This window comes from Ranitomeya imitator, chromosome 6 (genome assembly GCF_032444005.1).
Source record: "Ranitomeya imitator isolate aRanImi1 chromosome 6, aRanImi1.pri, whole genome shotgun sequence".
Lineage (NCBI taxonomy): Eukaryota > Metazoa > Chordata > Amphibia > Anura > Dendrobatidae > Ranitomeya > Ranitomeya imitator.
The window spans coordinates 318,457,159-318,481,192 of NC_091287.1; positions in this window are offsets into that span (position 1 = coordinate 318,457,159).

A 24,034-nucleotide genomic window follows, 5' to 3' on the forward strand; every position below is an offset into this window, starting at 1 on the left:
TGTTTTTTTTTTTTTTTTTTTCAGGGAGAATGTAGAAACCAAATAAAAAATAAATAATTAGGCTTTCTATGGCCCACTATTTGAGAGAGAGATGGCACACTCAGGAGTCAGGACTGGCAGACAAGCAGAAAGGCCAATATTAATCTCCCACTGTTTTTTTTTTCAGGGAGAATTTATAAAACCAATAAAAAAAAAAAATAGGCTTTCTATGGCCCACTATTTGAGAGAGAGATGGCACACTCAGGAGTCAGGACTGGCACACAAGCAGAAAGGCCAATACTAATCTCCCACTGTTTTTTTTTTTTTTTTTTCAGGGAGAATGTAGAAACCAAATAATAAAAAAATAAATAGGCTTTCTATGGCCCACTATTTGAGAGAGAGAGAGAGATGGCACACTCAGGAGTCAGGACTGGCAGACAAGCAGAAAGGCCAATATTAATCTCCCACTGTTTTTTTTTATTTTTTCAGGGAGAATGTAGAAACCAAATAAAAAATAAATAAATAGGCTTTCTATGGCCCACTATTTGAGAGAGAGATGGCACACTCAGGAGTCAGGACTGGCACACAAGCAGAAAGGCCAATACTAATCTCCCACTGTTTTTTTTTTTTTCAGGGAGAATGTAGAAACCAAATAAAAAAAAAATAAATAGGCTTTCTATGGCCCACTATTTGAGAGAGAGAGATGGCACACTCAGGAGTCAGGACTGGCAGACAAGCAGAAAGGCCAATATTAATCTCCCACTATTTTTATTTATTTTTTCAAGGAGAATTTAGAAACCCAATAAAAAAATTATAAATACTCTTTCAATGACCCACTATTTGATAGAGAGAGATGGCACACTCAGGAGTCAGGACTGGCACACAAGCCCAAAGGCCAATATTAATCTCCCACTGTTTTTATTTATTTTTTCATGGAGAATTTAGAAACCCAATAAAAAAATAATAAATACTTTTTCAATGACCCACTATTTGAGAGAGAGAGATGGCACACTCAGGAGTCAGGACTGGCACACAAGCCGAAAGGCCAATATTAATCTCCCACTGTTTTTTTTTTCAGGGAGAATTTATAAACCCAATAAAAAATAAATAAATAGGCTTTCTATGGCCCACTATTTGAGAGAGAGATGGCACACTCAGGAGTCAGGACTGGCAGACAAGCAGAAAGGCCAATATTAATCTCCCACTGTTTTTTTTTTCAGGGAGAATTTATAAACCCAATAAAAAAAATAAATAGGCTTTCTATGGCCCACTATTTGAGAGAGAGATGGCACACTCAGGAGTCAGGACTGGCACACAAGCAGAAAGGCCAATACTAATCTCCCACTGTTTTTTTTTTTATTTTTTCAGGGAGAATGTAGAAACCAAATAAAAAAATAAATAAATAGGCTTTCTATGGCCCACTATTTGAGAGAGAGATGGCACACTCAGGAGTCAGGACTGGCAGACAAGCAGAAAGGCCAATATTAATCTCCCACTGTTTTTTTTCAGGGAGAATTTATAAACCCAATAAAAAAAAATAAATAGGCTTTCTATGGCCCACTATTTGAGAGAGAGATGGCACACTCAGGAGTCAGGACTGGCACACAAGCAGAAAGGCCAATACTAATCTCCCACTGTTTTTTTTTTTATTTTTTCAGGGAGAATGTAGAAACCAAATAAAAAAAAATAAATAGGCTTTCTATGGCCCACTATTTGAAAGAGAGATATGGCACACTCAGGAGTCAGGACTGGCAGACAAGCAGAAAGGCCAATATTAATCTCACACTGTTTTTTTTTTTGTTTTTTTTTCAGGGAGAATGTAGAAACCAAGTAAAAAAAATAAATAAATAGGCTTTCTATGGCCCACTATTTGAGAGAGAGATGGCACACTCAGGAGTCAGGACTGGCAGACAAGCAGAAAGGCCAATATTAACCTCCCACTGTTTTTTTTTATTTTTTCAGGGAGAATGTAGAAACCAAATAAAAAATTAATAAGTAGGCTTTCTATGGCCCACTATTTGAGACAGAGAGATGGCACACTCAGGAGTCAGGACTGGCAGACAAGCAGAAAGGCCAATACTAATCTCCCACTTTTTTTTTATTTTTTCAGGGAGAATGTAGAAACCAAATAAAAAAAAAAAAATAGGCTTTCTATGGCCCACTATTTGAGAGAGAGAGATGGCACACTCAGGAGTCAGGACTGGCAGACAAGCAGAAAGGCCAATATTAATCTCCCACTGTTTTTTTTTATTTTTTCAGGGAGAATGTAGAAACCAAATAAAAAATTAATAAGTAGGCTTTCTATGGCCCACTATTTGAGACAGAGAGATGGCACACTCAGGAGTCAGGACTGGCAGACAAGCAGAAAGGCCAATACTAATCTCCCATTTTTTTTTTTTTTTTTCAGGGAGAATGTAGAAACCAAATAAAAAAAAAAAATAGGCTTTCTATGGCCCACTATTTGAGAGAGAGATGGCACACTCAGGAGTCAGGACTGGCAGACAAGCAGAAAGGCCAATATTAATCTCCCACTGTTTTTTTTTATTTTTTCAGGGAGAATGTAGAAACCAAATAAAAAAAAATAAATAGGCTTTCTATGGCCCACTATTTGAGAGAGAGGTGGCACACTCAGGAGTCAGGACTGGCAGACAAGCAGAAAGGCCAATATTAATCTCCCACTGTTTTTTTTTTTCAGGGAGAATTTATAAACCCAATAAAAAAAAAAAAATAGGCTTTTTATGGCCCACTATTTGAGAGAGAGATGGCACACTCAGGAGTCAGGACTGGCAGACAAGCAGAAAGGCCAATATTAATCTCCCACTGTTTTTTTTTTATTTTTTCAGGGAGAATTTAGAAACCGAATAAAAAAAAATAAATAGGCTTTCTATTGCCCACTATTTGAGAGAGAGATGGCACACTCAGGACTGGCACACAAGCCCAAAGGCCAATATTAATCTCCCACTGTGTTAGGGCTAGCGGAACGCACCAAATATTAAGACAGATAGAGTATGGTGCGTTCGCAGCCCGGGGTCCACCGTGCACAGATGGAACCTGCTGCCAAGTAACGACGGACTATATGGCGGTACTCATAAGTATACACACGTGGGTTAAACTTCACCCAACGTGAAGGAAGCGATCCTGTTGCGTCACAGGACTGCGGTACCGCACATAGAGCGCGAGCAAGTAGTCAGCGAACTCAACCCCAACTAGGATTGAAGTCCGATTAGACCCTTGCTGGCATAACACCGCAACTGGGTGTGTAAGGAAACTAAACAACGATTTTAAGGCACAAGAGTGCATGCGGTGCCGCACTGACGAACGCCACTAACCACCCAGGCTTGGGTAAGGAAAGCACAGAGGAAGTGCACGGCGCCATACTGGCGGTCACAGCAACTGGACGCTGTAATGTGTGATTCGTTCTGTAGGCTAAGTCGGGCGCTAGATAGCAACCATACACCTTCCGCGAACAGACATTCAATAGGGTAGGGGTATCCAAGGACGACTTGCACTCACAACATACACACATTAACAATTGTACACTAGCGCATGGCCGTGCGGTCATGCGCAGTTTAAATAGTTGCAGCACAGGAAGTGGCCACAGAAACTTTGCCCTTCCAAGACCTGCCAAGAGGACCAATGGAATGTGCTGCAGAGCCTGAGCACATGACCCTCGATCTCCAACGGGAGATCTTGCCCTGGGCATGCTCAGTGTGTGCAGGCAAGGACTTAGTCCCAGAGAAGTCCGCTCGCTGCTGACCAGTACTGACTTTAATGGCAGAAGCTGAAGAAGCAGCAGTAACTCTCTGTACAGCGTGAGACTGAGCAAGACGCTGGGACCGACGTCCCTGCTGAGCAGACTCCACTGCGGCTGGATAAAAATGGGAGACCGCAGCGGAGATGGCTCGAGATTCCCCCTGTGCAGAAGCGGGAACTCGAGACCTAACATTACCCCCCCTCCTAGGGCCCCCTCCTTGGGCCTCGCTACGGTCGAAGGCAGCAATGAGCTGTGGGGCCCGAATGTTTTCAGCAGGCTCCCATGACCTGTCCTCTGGGCCATAACCCTTCCAATCCACCAGATAGAACTTTTTGCCGCGTACCACCTTGCACCCCAAAATAGCGTTCACCTCGTAATCGTCCGTAGACGAACCCGATGTCCCAGCAGATGACTCGGAAAACCGGGACATGTATACGGGTTTCAAGAGGGACACAAGAAAGGTGTCGGTGATACCCAAGCGTGGAGGAAGAGCCAAACGGTAGACCACAGGATTAACCTGTTCGAGAACCTTGAAGGGACCCAAGTAGCGAGGAGCAAACTTAGTGGACTCAACTCGCAGCCTGATGTTACGGGCGGAGAGCCACACCAAGTCGCCAGGAGCAAAGGTCGGAGCGGGGCGCCGATGAGCATCGGCGGAGGACCTCATTCTCTCCTTGGAGGCCCGAATGGCATCCTGCGTGCGGTCCCAAATGTCCCGTGCCTCCACAGCCCAGTCTGCCACCCTGGAGTCAGCAGAAGACACAGGCATGGGCACAGGAACACGTGGATGCTGGCCGTAATTTAGGAGGAATGGAGTCTGACCGGTAGAGTCGGCTACGGCATTGTTAAGTGCAAACTCTGCCCACGGTAGCAAGGATGCCCAGTCATCCTGCCTGGCAGAAACAAAATGTCGTAAATATGTGACCAAGGTCTGGTTGGCCCTCTCTACCAACCCATTCGTCTCGGGATGATATGCCGAAGAGAGATTCAACTCAATACTGAGTAGACGACAAAGCTCTCTCCAGAATCGAGACGCAAACTGGGGACCCCGGTCACTAACAATTTTGTCTGGCATACCGTGTAGGTGAAAGATATGCTTGACGAACAAGACAGCCAACGCCCGTGCAGAAGGTAGCCGTGGAAGAGGCACCAAGTGCACCATTTTGGAAAAATGGTCGGTGATCACCCAGATAATGGTGCAGTTACGAGACTTGGGTAAGCCCACCACAAAGTCCATCCCGACCATCTCCCAGGGCCTGTCCGCCACCGGCAGAGGATAAAGCAAACCAGCTGGCCGTTGCCGAGGAGTCTTGTTCTTGGCGCAAGAGACACACGCCCGAGCATACTCTGCGACATCACGAGCCATATGCGGCCACCATTACGTCCTCGCCAGTAACTCAGATGTCCTTTTGGTACCAAAATGTCCACCCACCCTGGACGAGTGTGCCCAAGAGAGAACCTCCGGTCGCAAATTGGATGGAAGAAAAGTCTTGCCCGGGGGCACAGACTCTAGCGAAACCGGGGCCACAGTTCTCAAGCTCTCGGTGGGGACAATAAGCCGAGGCTCCTCCTCCTCCTCCGCAGATGACACAACGGAGCGAGAGAGAGCGTCGGCCCGAATGTTTTTCTCCCCAGAAAGAAAATGGAGGGTGAAATGAAACCGGGAGAAGAATAAGGACCATCTGGCCTGGCGAGAATTCAACCGCTGTGCTGTCTGCAGGTACGCCAAATTTTTATGGTCTGTGAAGACTTGGAAGGGAAAACGTGCACCCTCCAAGAGATGTCTCCACTCCGAGAAAGCCAACTTCATGACTAGCAACTCCCTGTCCCCAATGGAATAATTCCTCTCTGCTGGTGAGAAGGTCTTGGAGAAAAAGAAGCAAGGATGCTTCCGACCTTGAGCATCCTTTTGGAAGAGGACTGCTCCAGCACCAACAGAAGAGGCATCCACCTCCATGATAAATGGCTTATCAACATCGGGGCAATGTAGGATGGGAGCGCTAGCGAAGTGTGACTTTATAGAGTTAAAGGCCTTGGAGACCTCCTCAGACCACAATTTGGGATTCGCCCCCTTCTTGGTGAGGGCAACCAAGGGAGCTACCAAAGTTGAGAAGTGCGGAATGAACTGGCGATAATAATCAATGAACCCCATAAAGCGCTGCACCGCTTTAAGAGAATGGGGTTCCTGCCAGTCCATCACAGCCTGTAGTTTGGCAGGATCCATAGCCAATCCCTGGGCAGAGATGATGTAGCCTAGGAAAGGTAAGGACTCCTGCTCAAACATACACTTCTCCAACTTGGCATAGAGGGAGTTTGCCCGTAGGAGGTCGAAGACTTTGCAAACATCTCTCCGGTGGGAGTCAATATCTGGAGAGTAGATGAGAATATCATCCAGATAGACTACGACCGAGGTGGAAAGCATATCCCGGAAGATATCGTTCACAAAGTCTTGGAAAACGGCTGGGGCATTACAGAGCCCGAAGGGCATCACCAGATATTCATAGTGCCCATCCCTGGTGTTAAAAGCCGTCTTCCATTCGTCCCCCTCACGGATGCGAATCAGGTTGTAAGCACCCCGCAGATCTAGTTTAGTAAATACCCTTGCTCCCCGAAGCCTATCGAAGAGCTCAGATATCAAGGGCAAAGGATACTTGTTCTTAACGGTGATGGCGTTAAGACCCCTGTAGTCTATGCATGGACGCAATTCTCCATTCTTCTTCTGCACGAAGAAGAACCCTGCCCCAGCTGGTGACACTGACTTCCTAATGAATCCTCTTGCCAGATTTTCCTGGATGTACTGTGACATTGCCTCCGTCTCCGGGAGAGATAGCGGATAGACTCGACCCCGGGGAGGCTCAGCACCAGGCAAGAGATCAATAGGACAGTCATAGGGGCGATGGGGCGGAAGGATCTCCGCCGCCTTTTTGGAGAACACGTCTGCATAAGACCAATACTGCTTGGGGAGAGAGGAAAGATCTGCGGGTACCTCTGTAGTAGCAACCTGAACGCACTCCCTCTGACACCTAACCCCACAAGATTCGCCCCATCCCAGGATTCTGCCAGAGGACCACTCGATATGAGGAGAGTGGTACCGTAGCCAAGGTATTCCCAACAGGACCTCATCAATTCCCTCAGGAATGACGAGCAGAGATATAATCTCCTGATGAGATGGCGACATGGACAGAGTAAAAGGGATGGTCTGGTGTGTTATCTGTGAGGGCAGTGCCGACCCATTCACCACTCGTACCGTTACTGGTTGAGCTAGCATAACCAGGGGTATTGCGTGACGTTGGGCGAAGGCAGAAGACATAAAATTGCCCTCCGCCCCAGAATCCACGCAGAGCTCTACCGAGTGGGAGAATGAGCCTATAGTAATTGTCCCCTTAAAGGACAATTTAGAGGCAAACGTCGCCGTGTTTAGTGTACCTCCACCTACTTCCACTAAACGCTGACGTTTCCTCGATCGCTGAGAACATCTGGTGGCTAGATGTCCTGACTGCTGGCAAACATGACAGACCTTGAATGCACAAGCGGTCCGGGACTTAGATCCCGCTTGTGCACCTCCCTGGCCTCATGTGACTCAGGAACCAGGACCAGAGATTCCAGAGGTTTGGCGAAGGTAGGAGCCAGCCGAAACCTCTGCCTACACTGGGCTCGCTCTAACCTCCGCTCGTTAAAACGGAGGTCAATTCGAGTGGAGACAGTTATTAACTCCTCCAGTGTGGCAGGAATCTCCCTAGTGGCCAGAGCGTCTTTAACGTGGTCAACCAGGCCCCTCCAAAATATGGGGATAAGAGCTTTATCCGACCAATCCAGCTCAGAAGCTAAAGTGTGGAATTGGACAGCGAATTGACTGACCAAGGACTCACCCTGAGTTAATGCCAGCAGTTGGAGCGCCGTATCATGGGTGACTTGAGGTCCTAAAAAGACCTGTTTCAGAGTGCTCAGAAACAAAGGAGCACTCTGCACCACATGATCGCCACGCTCCCACAGCATTCCAACGCCCTGTCCGACAAGAGTGACACTATAAATCCCACCTTAGCCCGCTCTGTGGGAAAACGTGCAGCCAGGAGCTCGAGGTGAATAGAGCACTGACTCACAAATCCCCTACAAAACTTGCTATCACCAGAAAATTTTTCTGGCAGCGGGAGGCGAGAAAATGTCGGAGCAGGGGTGGCAATGGACAGGGTTGCTGCAGCCACGCTAGCAGCCTGTACAGCAACCGCGGTAACATCCACAGCTGAGGTTGCTCTCTCAAGAGCCGCCAACCTACCCTCCAGCTGCTGGATATACCGCAAGGATTGCTGTTTGTCCGTCATTACTAGCCAGACCCTGGCGCTAGTGTAATGTTAGGGCTAGCGGAACGCACCAAATATTAAGACAGATAGAGTATGGTGCATTCGCAGCCCGTGGTCCACCGTGCAGAGATGGAACCTGCTGCCAAGTAACGACGGACTATATGGCGGTACTCATAAGTATACACACGTGGGTTAAACTTCACCCAACGTGAAGGAAGCGATCCTGTTGCGTCACAGGACCACGGTACCGCACATAGAGCACGAGCAAGTAGTCAGCGAACTCAACCCCAACTAGGATTGAAGTCCGATTAGACCCTTGCTGGCATAACACCGCAACTGGGTGTGTAAGGAAGCTAAATAACGATTTTAAGGCACAAGAGTGCATGCGGTGCCGCACTGACGAACGCCACTAACCACCCAGGCTTGGGTAAGGAAAGCACAGAGGAAGTGCACGGCGCCGTACTGGCGGTCACAGCAACTGGACACTGTAATGTGTGATTCGTGCTGTAGGCTAAGTCGGGCGCTAGATAGCAACCATACACCTTCCGCGAACAGACATTCAATAGGGTAGGGGTATCCAAGGACGACTTGCACTCACAACATACACACATTAACAATTGTACACTAGCGCATGGCCGTGCGGTCATGCGCAGTTTAAATAGTTGCAGCACAGGAAGTGGCCACAGAAACTTTGCCCTTCCAAGACCTGCCAAGAGGACCAATGGAATGTGCTGCAGAGCCTGAGCACATGACCCTCGATCTTCAACGGGAGATCTTGCCCTGGGCATGCTCAGTGTGTGCAGACAAGGACTTAGTCCCAGAAAAGTCCGCTTGCTGCTGACCAGCACTGACTTTAATGGCAGAAGCTGAAGAAGCAGCAGTAACTCTCTGTACAGCGTGAGACTGAGCAAGACGCTGGGACCGACGTCCCTGGTGAGCAGACTCCACTGCGGCTGGATAAGAATGGGAGACCGCAGCGGAGATGGCTCGAGATTCCCCCTGTGCAGAAGCGGGAACTCGAGACCTAACACACTGTTTTTTTTTTCAGGGAGAATTTATAAACCCAATTAAAAAAAAGAAAAAAAAAAGGCTTTCTATGGCCCACTATGTGAGAGAGATGGCACACTCAGGGATGGCACTCTAGCAGAAATGCCAATCTTAATCTCCCACAACTTATTTTTTTAGGGAGAATTTAAAAAAAAAAAAAAAAAAAGGGACTGTCCTACAATTACTATCTCCCTGCAGTAATCTCAGCCAGGTATGGCAGGCAGCAATAAGGAGTGGACTGATGCACAAATTAAATAAAAAGTGTGGACAAACAAAAAAGATAGCTGTGCAGAAAGGAAGGAACAGCAGCATTTGTGCTTTGAAAAAAGCAGTTGGTTTGCACAGCGGCGTACACACAGCAATGCAGCTATCAGGGAGCCTTCTAGGGCAGCCCAATGAGCTACAGCGCTGAGGGAAAAAAAATGTAGCTTCCACTGTCCCTGCAAACAAAGGTGATGTTGGACAGTGGAAATCGCTACAGCACAAGCGGTTTGGTGGTTAATGGACCCTGCCTTACGCTATCCCTGCTTCTGACGAAGCGGCAGCAACCTCTCCCTACGCTCAGATCAGCAGCAGTAAGATGGCGGTAGGCGGGAATGCCTCTTTATAGCCCCTGTGACGCCGCAGACAGCAAGCCAATCACTGCAATGCCCTTCTCTAAGATGGTGGGGACCATGACCTATGTCATCACGCTGCCCACACTCTGCGTCCACCTTCATTGGCTGAGAAATGGCGCTTTTTGCGTCATTGAAACGCGACTTTGGCGTGAAAGTCGCGTACCGCATGGTCGACCCCACACAGGGGTCTGGTCGGGTTTCATGAAACCCGACTTTGCCAAAAGTCGGCGACTTTTGAAAATGAACGATCCGTTTCGCTCAACCCTAGAGCAATATATGGGGCTCATTATTCTGTATAGAGAACTATATGGTGCCAGTTATAATGTATAGAGCACTATATGGAGCCATTATACTGTACGGGGCAATATATGGGGCTCCTTATTCTGTTTGGAGCAATATATGGGACTCATTATTCTGTATAGAGGACTATACTGTCCGGTTTCTGAGCTAATGTAGAATGCACAATAGATATCACTCATGTAATGTAAGAAGTAAGTCAAATCTTTGGCATTGTACTGTACCTATATTTCTCTGCCATATTCGTGCATTATGAATTGTGTTATGTGTTAAAGGGGCCCACCAGGGCTCTTTCACCCAGGGCCCATGAAAACCTGGAGCCGGCCCTGCACCCAAGGCTTATGAATTAGACTTTCAACTTAATAGAAATTATAAATATCAGTGTTAATGAGTTAATGAACGTAACAAGAAGAAGACATTTAATAAGTGTGATGATGTCAAACACTACTTCTTAAACTGTAGAACATTTGCTTTAAATCAAATAGAACTTTACCAGAAGTGGATAGGTGAGTTGACGGTCAAAGTTTTAGAGTTTAATAGTAAACATGTTTATCAGATTGTAAAACCCTACAGAAAACCATGATATACAGTGGCTTGCAAAAGTATTCAATCCTTGACTTTTTACCTATTTTGTTACATTACAACACTTTTGTCATCTGATTTGTGCGTGATTCATCAGCACTAAATAGTCTTAATTGGTGGAGTGAAGTGAGAAAAATTAAATTCATTGGATCAAATAACTAAAAAACAACATGTGCATATGTATTCACCTCGTTTGCAATTAAGACCCTAAAATATTCTAATGCAAACAATTACCTTCGGTTCCCTGAAAAATGCCCACAGGAAAATTGCCCACAGGAAAATTGCCCACATGAAAAATGTCCACAGGAAAAATGCCCACAGGAAAATTGCCCACACGGAAAATTGCCCACACGGAAAATTCCCCACATGGAAAAATGCCTACACGGAATATTGCCCACACGGAAATTTGCCCACATGGACAATTGCCCACATGGAAATTTGCCCACATGGAAAATTGCCCACATGGAAAATTGCCCACATGGAAAATTGCCAATTGCAGCATCACAAAGTTTTAGATCTATGATATTTGAGGTGAAAAGTGAAGATGTTCACATGATGTGTGATCAACTTGTGATTTACAGCTCAGTGTAAAACTGCAAACATGCTGAACATCTGTGGTTTGTAGCAGTCTGTCATTATCAGCAATAGATAGATCGAGTCTGCTCTCCTCTCTCACTGACTCTGTCTTACTCCTCCCACCAGCCCAGAACAGCAGCACAGGCAGAAACAGCAGCAGTGAGATCCAGAGGAGCCATCACTGCTTTCAGGACTCACAAAAGAATCACTGTATTATCTGTGGAGTTACATGGGACTGCAGGTCAGATCTAATACATTATCATCTCAGTGGGTGCCCACCAAAAGCAGGGTGCTGCTGGCTGAGATAGATGGTCCTGGAAGCTCAGAAGGCACCGCAGAAAGGTGAGATTGTCAGAATCTGTCAGAGGAGCAGAAGTGCCATAGCAGCGCCACTCTCCTATTGACTTCAGTGGCAGTGAATCTGGGGCCTGCACTTCCTTCCCTGTCCACTTATGACTACCAAGAGTAAGAGTGAACAGACCCTACCTAGTTATGTATCATACACATATACTGCAGGTGCAGGCAGGCATAGGATGGAAGGAAATGCAGAGTGGATTTGAATAAGGGTCTCTAGGCCCAGACACACCACAATGAGAGTGGAATAAGGGTCTCCTTAACTCCTTAATAAACTGTTCGTAATAAACCTGTCGGTAGTTTTTTATGTGGGCAATTTTCGCCGACATTCTTCTGTGTTACAGAGCATCTCACCTATAATTCTATACTATTCTCTGTTCTTCATAGCATCTCACTTATACCTGCATACTATCCCCCTGTCCTGCAGAGCATTTACCCTATCGCTTTGCTATTCTCTGTCCTGCAGAGATTCTCACCTATAATTCTATATTATTCTTCTGCGCTGCAGAGCATCTCACATATACCTGCATACTATCCCCCTGTCCTGCAGAGCATTTAACCTATATCTCTTTGCTTTTCTCTGTCCTGCAGAGCTTCTCACCTATAATTCTATATTATTCTTCTGCCCTGCAGAGCATCTCGTGTATACCTGCATACTATCCCCCTGTCCTGCAGAGCATTTGACCTATAGGTCTTTGCTATTCTCTGTTCTGCAGAGCATCTCACCTATAATTATATATTATTCTTCTGCCCTGCAGAGCATCTCATGTATACATGCATATACTATCCCCCTGTCCTACAGAGCATTTAACCTATAATTCAGCCTGTGGGCAATTTTCTGTGGGCATTCTTCACCTTGCACCTCAAATATCACAGATCTGAAACTTTGTGATGCTGCAATTGGCAATTTTCTGTGTGGGCAATTTTCCGTGTGGGCAATTTTCCATGTGGGCAATTTTCTGTGTGGGCAATTTTCCATGTGGGCAATTTTCTGTGTGGGCAATTTTCCATGTGGGCAATTTTCTATGTGAGCAATTTTCCGTGTGGGCAATTTTCCGTGTGGGCAATTTTCCATGTGGGCAATATTCCTGTGGGCAATTTTCCATGTGGGCAATTTTCCTGTGGGTATTTTTCCTGTGGGCATTTTTCTGGTCACCGAGAAGTACACAGGCAGCATAGCTTTGTTCAGAGGAGGAGGACAACTGTAATGGTAGGCCTAAAATAAAAAAGTAGGCTAAATGCAGTTCAAAATTGGTAAGAGTACACAGGCGGCATAGCTTTGTTCAGCGGAGGAGGACAACTGTTATGAGAGGCTGACACAGTTACTAGGCCCAAGTAAGTAAGTAGGCTAAATGCAATTCAAAACTGGTAAGAGGAGTACACAGGCGGCATAGCTTTTTTCAGCGGAGGACAACTGTTATGAGAGGCTCACACAAACTTAGTAGGCCTAAAATAAAAAAGTAGGCTAAATGCAGTTCAAAATTGGTAAGAGGAGTACACAGGCGGCATAGCTTTGTTCAGCAGAGGAGGACAACTGTAATGAAAGGCTCACACAGACTTAGTAGGCCTAAAATAAAAAAGTAGGCTAAAAGCAGTTCAAAATTGGCAACAGGACTAAACAGGCGGCATAGCTTTGTTCAGTGGAGGACAACTGTAATGAGTGGCACAGACACAGTTAGTATGCCCAAAATAAAAAAGTAGGCTAAATGCAGTTCAAAATTGGTAAGAGGAGTGCACAGGTGGCATAGCTTTTTTCAGCGGAGGAGGACAACTGTTATGAGAGGCTCACACAGTTACTAGGCCCAAGTAAGTAAGTAGGCTAAATGCAGTTCAAAATTGGTAAGAGGAGTACACAGGCAGCATAGCTTTTTTCAGCGGAGGAGGACAACTGTTATGAGAAGCTCACACAGACTTAGTAGGCCTAAAATAAAAAAGTAGGCTAAATGCAGTTCAAAATTGGTAAGAGGAGTACACAGGCGGCATAACTTTGTTCAGCGGAGGAGGACAACTTTAATGAGAGGTTCACACAGTTACTAGGCCCAAGTAAGTAAGTAGGCTAAATGCAGTTCAAAATTGGTAAGAGGAGTACACAAGCGGCATAGCTTTTTTCAGTGGAGGAGGACAACTGTTATGAGAGGCTCACACAGACTTAGTAGGCCTAAAATAAAATAGTAGGCTAAATGCAGTTCAAAATAGGTAACAGGAGTACACAGGTGGCATTGCTTTTTTCAGTGGAGGACAACTGTAATAAGTGGCTGACACAGTTAGTTGGCCAAAATAATAAAGTGGGCTAAATGTCAGCCCAACAAATGTTCATAAATAAACTGGTGGCATAGCTAGGTACAGGGTTGGGCTCCTCTGCTGAGTAGTAGACAGTGGTAGTTGGTGCAAAGTATTAACTGGTCTAATTGGAGGCCAAGGCCCCTGTATATTTTTACTATCATCTATCATTTCAACAAATTTGTATTGGCAGTGCCATTGAAGGAATTAACAGCACAGACTACACAGTGGTGGAGCAGGGAGAGGTAAGTTTTACAAGTGGTAGAGCACTGTTCGAGCTGGGGGGAACACTTTCTCGTGGGCGGCGGTATTGGCACAGGGCCCCTCATATTACGACGGTGTGTCTGATGTTGGTTGTGCACCACCACCATCAGAGACACTTCATTGTACTATGAGGGACCCTGTGCCAGTGCCGTCGCCCAAGAGTGGGCACACCCACCTGTCTAGGCAAACGGCACTCGTACGGGTGCTTGCGCCAAGTGGTGACCACGGCCCTGTAGGGGGAGTCAGCCCATTTAGGGAGGTATAAAAATGGCCTATAGTGGACGTTCAGCAGCTGCAAATGGAGTAATTAGAGCAGTCAGTAAGAAAAGGCCGAAAGCAAGACGATTTTAAGGCAAGCTAAGTGTCAGCAGGGGAAGGTGGTACAAAATAATTTGAAATCCATGATTGGTTCATTTTAATGAAGGATAGATCATCAACATTTCGGGTTGCCAGACGTGTCCTTTGTTCAGTCAGTATTGAACCAGCATCACTGAAGACTCTTTCTGATAGCACACTAGCAGCTGGGCAAGCAAGCTCCTGTAATGCATATTCTGCCAATTCAGGCCAGGTGTGTTAGGGACTGGCGGAACGCACCAAGTATAGATGATATGAAACTAGGTGCGTTCGCAGTCCGAGATCCACCGTGCAGGTAAAAACCCTGCTGCTAGTAAGACGGACTATATGGCGGTACTAAAAGTATACACGCACGGGTTAACGTCACCCTGCGTGAAGGAGGTGATCCTGTTGAGTCACAGGACCGCGGTACCGCACATAGAGCGCGAACAAGAAGTCAGCGAACACAACCCCAACACAGGATTGAAGTCCGATTAGACCACTTGCTGGCACAACACCGCAACTGGGTGTGTAAGGAAACTATTAAAATAGTATATAAAGGCACGAGAGTGCATGCAGTGCCGCACTGACGAACGCCACTAACCACCCAGGCTTGGGTAAGGAAAGCGCAGAGGAAGCGCACGGCGCCGTACAGGCGGTCACAGCAACTAGACGCTGTTATGTGTGTAACGTGCTGTTGGATAAGTCGGGCGCTAGACAGCAAACATACACCTTCCGCGAACAGTCATCCAATAGGGAGGGTATTTTAAAGAGCGACTTTCACACACAACACACACACATATTATCAAGACAATACTAGCGCATGGCCGTGCGGTCATGCGCAGTTTATATAGTTGCAGCACAGGAAGCTGCTACTGAAGTTTTTGCCCTTTCAGGACCTTCCTGGAGGACCAATGGAATGTGCTGCAGTACCTGAGCATGTGACCCTCGATCTCCAACGGGAGATCTTGCCCTGGGCATGCTCAGTGTGTGCAAATAAGGACTTAGTCCCAGAGAAGCCCGCTCGCCGCAGATCAGTGCAGGGTACAACAGGAGAGCCAGAAAAGGCAACAGTAACCCTTTGCACAGAATCAGTCCCAGCAAGACGCTGGGAGCGACGCCTCCGCTGAGCAGGCCCCACTGCGGCCGGTACAGAATGGGAGACCGCAGCAGACAGGGATCGAGATTCCCCCTGTGCAGCAGAGGAAACTCGACTCCTAACAAGGTGTCTATTTTAGATGCCCAGTAATCAAAGGAGAATGACCTGTGAGGGAGAACATCGATAAGGGAGGAAAAATAGTTGGTAACCATACTGGACAAATGCTGTCTCCTGTCACTTTGAATTGATGCAGCTGTACCTGTCGTGTCTGCGGTCATTGCGAAATCACTCCACAACCTGGTCATAAAACTTCTCTGTCCAACGCCACTTCGGATTTGTGCACCTCTAACACCTCTGCCATATTGCCCCCTACAGCTCGTGTGAGAACCATCAACGCCGCTGTGTGCTGGGAATGCCTGAACCAAACGGTCTACAAGAGTTGCTTGTTTGGTAGCCAATATTTGCTCAAGGTTCTCATGTGGCATGATATTTTGTAATTTTCCTTTGTATCGTGGATCCAGGAGGCAGGCCAACCAGTAATCATCATCGGTCATCATTTTGATAATGCGGGAGTCCCTTTTTAGGATACGCAAGGCATACTCTGCCATGTGGGCCAATGTTCCAGGTGTCAATTCACTGCTTGTGCTGGGTTGAGGAGCACTTTCTTGCAAATCAACATCACTTGTGGCCCGCAAAAACCCTGTACCTGACCTTGCAACACCACCAGTTTCTATTGCCCCCTGTGAAACATCCTCCTCCCATAAATATTCATCCCCATCATCCTCCTCCTCCTCCTCTTCATCTGCCACCTCATCCAGGAGAGTTCCCTGACCAGACAATGGCTGACTGTCATCAAGGCTTCCCTCCTCCTCGGCTGCAGACGCCTGCTCCTTGATGCGCGTCAAACTTTGCAGCAGCAGACGCATTAGTGGGATGCTCATGCTTATGATGGCGTCGTCTGCATTTACTAGCCGTGTGCATTCCTCAAAACACTGAAGGACTTGACAGAGGTGTTGGAGCTTTGACCACTGCACACCAGACAACTCCATGGCTGCCATCCAACTGCCTGCCCGTGTATGTGTATCCTCCCACAAATAAATGACAGCATGCCTCTGTTCGCACAGCCTCTGAAGCATGTGCAGTGTGGAGTTCCACCTTGTTGCAACGTTGATTATTAGGAGGTGCTGGGAAAGATTCAGCGATCGCTGATGGTTCTGCATACGGCTGAAGTGTACGGGCGACCGGCGGATGTGCGAGCAAAGTCTTCGCACCTTCAGGAGCAGGGCTGGTAACTCTGGATAATTTTTCAGGAAGCACTGCACCACCAGGTTCAAGGTGTGAGCCAGGCAAGGTGTCTTCCAGGTGTGGCTGGAAGATGTACGACAAACTAACAGAACTGTGATGTAGATCCACTTAATGCCAATTTATATCTCCTTTTTCGGGGAGACTGCAACAAAACTCAGCCCAGTGTATTAGACTACACAATGTAAGGGGCAGAACGTGGCTGGAAGTTGTACGACAAACTAACAGAGCTGACGTAAATCCACTTAGTGCCAATTTAAATCTCCCTTTTCTGGGGGAAGACTGCAACAAAACTCTGGCCCAGTGAATTACACTGCACAATGTAAGTGGCAGAACGTGGCTGGAAGATGTACGACAAACTAACAGAACTGTGACGTAGATCCACTTAGTGCCAATTTAAATCTCCCTTTTTTGGGGGGGAGACTGCAGCAAAACTCAGGCGTAGTGTATTACTCTACACAAAGTAAGTGGCAGAACGTGGCTGGAAGATGTACGACAAAGTAACAGAACTGTGACGAAGATCCACTTAGTGCCAATTTAAATCTCCCTTTTTTGGGGGGGAGACTGCAGCAAAACTCAGGCGTAGTGTATTACTCTACACAAAGTAAGTGGCAGAACGTGGCTGGAAGATGTACGACAAAGTAACAGAACTGTGACGAAGATCCACTTAGTGCCAATTTAAATCTCCCTTTTTTGGGGGGGAGACTGCAACAAAACTCAGGCCCAGTGTATTACACTACACAATGTAAGTGGCAGAACGTGGCTGGAAGATGTACGACAAAGCAACAGAACTTTGACATGGATCCACTTAGTGCCAATTTAAATCTCCCTTTTTTGGGGGGGAGACTGCAACAAAACTCAGGCGTAGTGTATTACACTACACAATGTAAGTGGCAGAACGTGGCTGGAAGATATACGACAAACTAACAGAACTGAAGTAGATCCACTTAGTGCCAATTTCAATCACCCTTTTTTTGGGGGGAGACTGCAAAAAAACTCAGGCCCAGTGTATTACACTACAAAATGTAAGTGGTAGAACGTGGCTGGAAGATATACGACAAACTAACAGAACTGACTTAGATCTAGGGTTGAGCGACTTTTACTTTTTCAGGATCGAGTCGGGTTTCACGAAACCCGACTTTGTCAAAAGTCGGGTCGGGTGAAATCGGCCGATCATTGCGAAAAGTCGGGGGGCCGACTGAAACACGAAAGCCAATGCAAGTCAATGGGGAATAAAAGTCGGCAGTGAGTGGAGGACAGAAAAACACCTACAGAGCCTATTTTAATGTCAAAAACATCAATTCTTGTTACTTAAGCTTGTCAATCTTAATTAACCTTATAATAATAGTTAGGTATTGAAAATTGGGGGTCATTTGGTTAAAGTTGTGGGGGGGGGGAGGGCTGGCTCAATTTTTTTTGGGCCCAGGAAATGTGGAATACGTCACGGCGGTGGAGCAGGGAGAGGTAAGTATTTCAACTTTGCAAGTGCTGTGATCCAGAGCAAGCAGGGGGGCCCACTCGTTCGCATTGGCACTGACTCAGGGCCCCTCAAAGTATGGCGTTGTGTTTGACGGCGGGGGCGCCTCCCACCGGCAGTGACACTTTTGCGTACTATGACGGGTCCTGTGACAGTGACGTCGCCAACGAGTATGCCCCCCACCTGATGAAGGAACCTGCACTTTCATATGCACCTTCCTCTTTGTCCCCATGTAAGGTGGTATAGTATGCGGGAAGGGGGACCTGACTTTCAGCAGGGTCAGATTCTGGCTGTGTAGAGTGCACGGGGAATGTAGTGGTCTGGGTCAATGTACCAGCAGACCCATCAAGCAGTGGCTGGGTAATAGGCAGGATGAGGAGGAAACACAGATATAGGCCCAAAATAAAAAAGGAGGCTAAAAGCAGAAAAAAATTGGTAACAGGAGTAAACAGGCAGCATTGCTTTGTTCAGTGGAGGACAACAACAAGCAGCAGCAGACACTGTTAGTAGGGCCCAACCATACTAGTAGGGCAAATACAGTTTCAAATTCTAAATACAGGCCGAAAGCCTGTAGATTGAAACTCAGCTTTGTTTCTTTGAGGAAACCAAGAGGCAGCAGCAGACGTCACTAGGCCCAAACCAAGAACCAGGCCAAATGCAGTTTCATATTGTTGATGGAGGCCGAAAGCCTGTAGATTGAAACTCAGCTTTGTTTCTTTGAGGAAACCAAGAGGCAGCAGCAGACGTCACTAGGCCCAAACCAATAACCAGGCCAAATGCAGTTTCATATTGTTGATAGAGGCCGAAAGCCTGTAGATTGAAACTCAGCTTTGTTTCTTTGAGGAAACCAAGAGGCAGCAGCAGACGTCACTAGGCCCAAACCAAGAACCAGGCCAAATGCAGTTTCATATTGTTGATAGAGGCCGAAAGACTGTAGATTGAAACTCAGCTTTGTTTAGTAGAGGTAGAGTGGGCGCAACCACCTGTCCAGGCAAACGGCACTTGCACGGGTGCTTGCGCCAAGTGGTGACCACGGTCCTGTGGGGGGAGTCAGCCCATTTAGGGAGGTATAAAAATGGCCTATGGTGGACATTCAGCAGCTGCAAATGGAGGAATTGGCAAAGTCAGTAAGAGGAGGGCAAAAGCGAGTCATTTATCACCCAAGCTACGTGTCAGCAGGGGAAGGTGGGGCAAAAGAATTGGCAATCCATGATTGGTTCATTTTAATGAAGGTTAGATCATCTACATTTTGGGTAGCCAGACGTGTCCTTTTTTCGGTCAGTATTGAACCAGCAGCACTGAAGACTCTTTCTGAAAGCACACTGGCAGCAGGGCAAGCGAGCTCCTGTAATGCATATTCTGCCAATTCGGGCCAGGTGTCTAGTTTAGATGCCCAGTAATCAAAGGGGAATGACCTGTGAGGGAGAACATTGATAAGGGATGAAAAATAGTTTGTAACCATAGTGGACAAATGCTGTCTCCTGTCACTTTGAATAGATGCAGCAGTCCCTGCTGTGTCAGCGGTCATTGAAAAATCACTCCACAACCTTGTCAGAAAACCCCTCTGTCCAACGCCACTTCGGATTTCTGCACCTCTAGCACCTCTGCCATGTTGCCCCCTACGGCAAGTGTGAGGACCATCACAACCTCTGTGTGCTGGGAATGCCTGAACCAAATGGTCTACAAGAGTTGCTTGTTTGGTAGCCAATATTTGCTCCAGGTTCTCATGTGGCATGATGTTTTGCATTTTCCCTTTATAGCGTGGATCCAGGAGGCAGGCCAACCAGTAATCGTCATCGGTCATCATTTTGACAATGGGGGGTCCCTTTTTAGAATACGCAAGGCATACTCAGCTATGTGGGCCAATGTTCCTGGTGTCAATTCACTGGTCCTGCTGGGTCGAGGAGCACTTTCTTGGAAATCCACATCACAAGTGTCCCGCAAGAAACCTGTACCTGACCTTGCAACGCCACCAGTTTCAAGTGGCCCCTGAGAAGCATCCTCCTCCCATACATAGTCATCCCCATCATCCTCCTCCTCATCCTCTTCGACCGGCACCTCGTCTTGGACAGTTCCCTGACCAGACAATGGCTGACTGTCATCAAGGATTCCCTCCTCCTCGGCTGCAGACGCCAGCTCCTTGATGTGCGTCAAACATTGCATCAGCAGACGCATAAGTGGGATGCTCATGCTTATGATGGCGTCGTCTGCACTTGCCAGCCGTGTGCATTCCTCGAAACACTGAAGGACTTGACAGAGGTCTTGTAGCTTGGACCACTGCACACCAGACAACTCCATGTCTCCCATCCAACTGCCTGCCCGTGTATGCGTATCCTCCCACAAATACATGACAGCACGCCTCTGTTCACACAGCCTCTGAACCATGTGCAATGTGAAGTTCCACCTTGTTGCAACGTCGATAACTAGGCAGTGCTGTGGAAGATTGAGCGATCACTGATGGTTCAGCATACGGCTGGAGTGTACGGGCAACCGGCGGATGTGCGAGCAAAGTCTTCGCACCTTCAGGAGCAGGGCTGGTAACTCTGGATAATTTTTAAGAAAGCACTGCACCACCAGGTTCAAAGTGTGAGCCAGGCAAGGTATGTGTTTGAGTTGTGAAAGGGCTATGGCAGCCATAAAATTCCTTCCATTATCACTGACTACCTTGCCTGCCTCAAGATGTACACTGCCCAGCCATGACTGAGTTTCTTGCTGCAAGAACTCGGCCAGAACTTCCGCGGTGTGTCTGTTGTCGCCCAAACACTTCATTTCAAACACGGCCTGCTGACGCTTCCCACTAGCTGTTCCGTAATGGGACACCTCGTGTGCAACACTGGCAGCTGCGGATGGAGTGGTCGTGCGACAGCGCTCTGTGGATGAGCTTTCGCTTCTGGAGAGGAGGAGGAGGAGGTGGGGTTGCGAACGTCTACAGCCAACTGTTTCCTAGATCGTGGGCTAGGCAGAACTGTCCCACTATTGCTGTCCCCTGTGGACCCTGCATCCACGACATTAACCCAGTGCACCGTGATGGACACGTAACGTCACTGGCCATGCCTACTGGTCCATGCATCTGTTGTGAGGTGCACCTTCCCACTGACAGACTGCCTCAGTGCATGGACAATGCGGTCTTTGACATGCTGGTGGAGGGCTGGGATGGCTTTTCTCGCAAAGAAGTGGCGACTGGGTAGGTCATAGCGTGGTACTGCGTAGGCCATCAGGGCTTTGAAAGCTTCGCTTTCAACCAACCGGTAGGGCATCATCTCTAACGAGATAAGTCTGGCAATGTGGGCGTTCAAACCCTTTGTACGCGGATGACAGGATGAGTACTTTCGTTTCCTAACAAGAGTCTCTTCTAGGGTGAGCTGGACTGGAGAGCTGCCTATGGTGGAACTAGCGGTGGTGGTGGTTGTGGACATGGCAGATTGAGAGTGAGTTGGTGATGTTGGCCTACATACAGTGATTCCTACCAATAGCCTTCTGACTCCCTGACTGCTTTGGCCTAGCGACGATCCCTCCACATTTGCTGCTGGTGTCCTAACCGTTGGGCTTACAGTGAGGGAAGCAATGTTGCAGTGCTGACTACCTTCATTCAGACCTGGTGCACCAACGGTACGGGACGTTATTTAGTTAGTCCAGGCTTGCAAGTGCATGCTGTTTAAATGTCTACGCATGCACGTTGTATTTAAATTGTTAAGAATCTTCCCTCTGCTAAAGGTCTTTGAGCATTTTTTACAGATCACTTTTGACTGATCATTGTGATCTTGGTAAAAAAAAAAGCCACACTGCACTCTTCCTACTATGGAATTCCTTTTCAGGCATTGCACGGTGTGCAACTTTCACATGATGGCCACGCTGTCCTAAAACTGGTTTTGTCAAACTTTTTTGCCTGATACGCGCCTGCCAGATGACAGCTGTTGCGATGTAGATTGGTGGTGCTGTGGATAACCCTCATCCGCTTCTGAGCTAGTGGCAGCGCCACCCTCTTCCCCCAATGGCTGCCCATCTGGGTCAACAACTGGGTCATCTATCAAACCCTCCTCAATGTTATGTGCACCTGCCTCAGTGTCACTGTGTAAGGTGCTATAGCGTTCGGGACAGGGCACCATAGTCTCATTAGGGTCAGATTCTGGCTCAGCAAACTGCAAGGGCAATGTAGTGATCTGACTCAATGGAACAGCATCATAATCTAGCTGTGGCTGTGCATCAGTGCACTCCATGTCCGATTCTTCTTGTAATGGGCAGGGTACAATTTCCCTTTCTAACCCAGGCACGGTATGTGTAAAGAGCTCCATGGAGTAACCTGTTGTGTCGCCTGATGCATCCTTCACTTTTGGTTTGGGAGAAGGACACAAGGAAACGTCTTGTTCCTGACCGGGAGCATCCACTAACGACTGGCTGCTGTGACATTTTGAACTTTGGGAAGAGGAGGCCAAAGAGCTAGAGGCTGAGTCAGCAAGGAAAGCCAAAAATTTTTCCTGCTGCTCCGGCTTTAAAAGCTGTTTTCCTACTCCCAGGTAAGGGAGCCTTCGAGGACTTGTGTAGCCAGACGATGACGCAGGCTCAACACCTCCAGCCTTAGGTGCTACTGTGCTTTTGCCACTACCACCAGATGCAGCACCACCATCAGTACCAGCTGACAACCCCCCCCACAGCCTCTTCCACCAGACTTCCTCATTTTTTGGGGGGAGACACAGAACCACAACTCTGGCCCAGTGGTATAACAGTAAACTATGAACGTGGCAGAAAGTGGCTGCCTGATATATACGACACACTAGCAGTACAGCAGAATATACACTGTGTGCAAATTTTAATCTCCCTTTTTTGGGGGGGAGACACAGAAGCACAACTCTGGCCCAGTGGTATAAAAGTAATCTATGAACGTGCCAGAAAGTGGCTGCCTGATATATACGACACACTAGCAGTACAGCAGAATATACACTGTGTGCAAATTTTAATCTCCCTTTTTTTTGGGGGGGGAGACACAGAACCACAACTCTGGCCCAGTGGTATAACAGTAAACTATGAACGTGGCAGAAAGTGGCTGCCTGATATATATGACACACTAGCAGTACAGCAGAATATACACTGTGTGCAAATTTTAATCTCCCTTTTTTGGGGGGGGAGACACAGAAGCACAACTCTGGCCCAGTGGAATAACAGTAAACTATGAACGTGGCAGAAAGTGGCTGCCTGATATATATGACACACTAGCAGTACAGCAGAATATACACTGTGTGCGAATTTTAATCTCCCTTTTTTTAGGGGGGAGACACAGAAGCACAACTCTGGCCCAGTGGTATAACAGTAAACTATGAACGTGCCAGAAAGTGGCTGCCTGATATATACGACACACTAGCAGTACAGCAGAATATACACTGTGTGCGAATTTTAATCTCCCTTTTTTTAGGGGGGAGACACAGAAGCACAACTCTGGCCTAGTGGTATAACAGTAAACTATGAACGTGCCAGAAAGTGGCTGCCTGATATATACGACACACTAGCAGTACAGCAGAATATACACTGTGTGCGAATTTTAATCTCCCTTTTTTTGGGGGGGAGACACAGAAGCACAACTCAGGCCCAGTAGTATAACAGTAAACTATGAACGTGGCAGAAAGTGGCTGCCTGATATATACGACACACTAGCAGTACAGCAGAATATACACTGTGTGCGAATTTTAATCTCCCTTTTTTTTGGGGGGGGAGACACAGAACCACAACTCTGGCCCAGTGGTATAACAGTAAACTATGAACGTGCCAGAAAGTGGCTGCCTG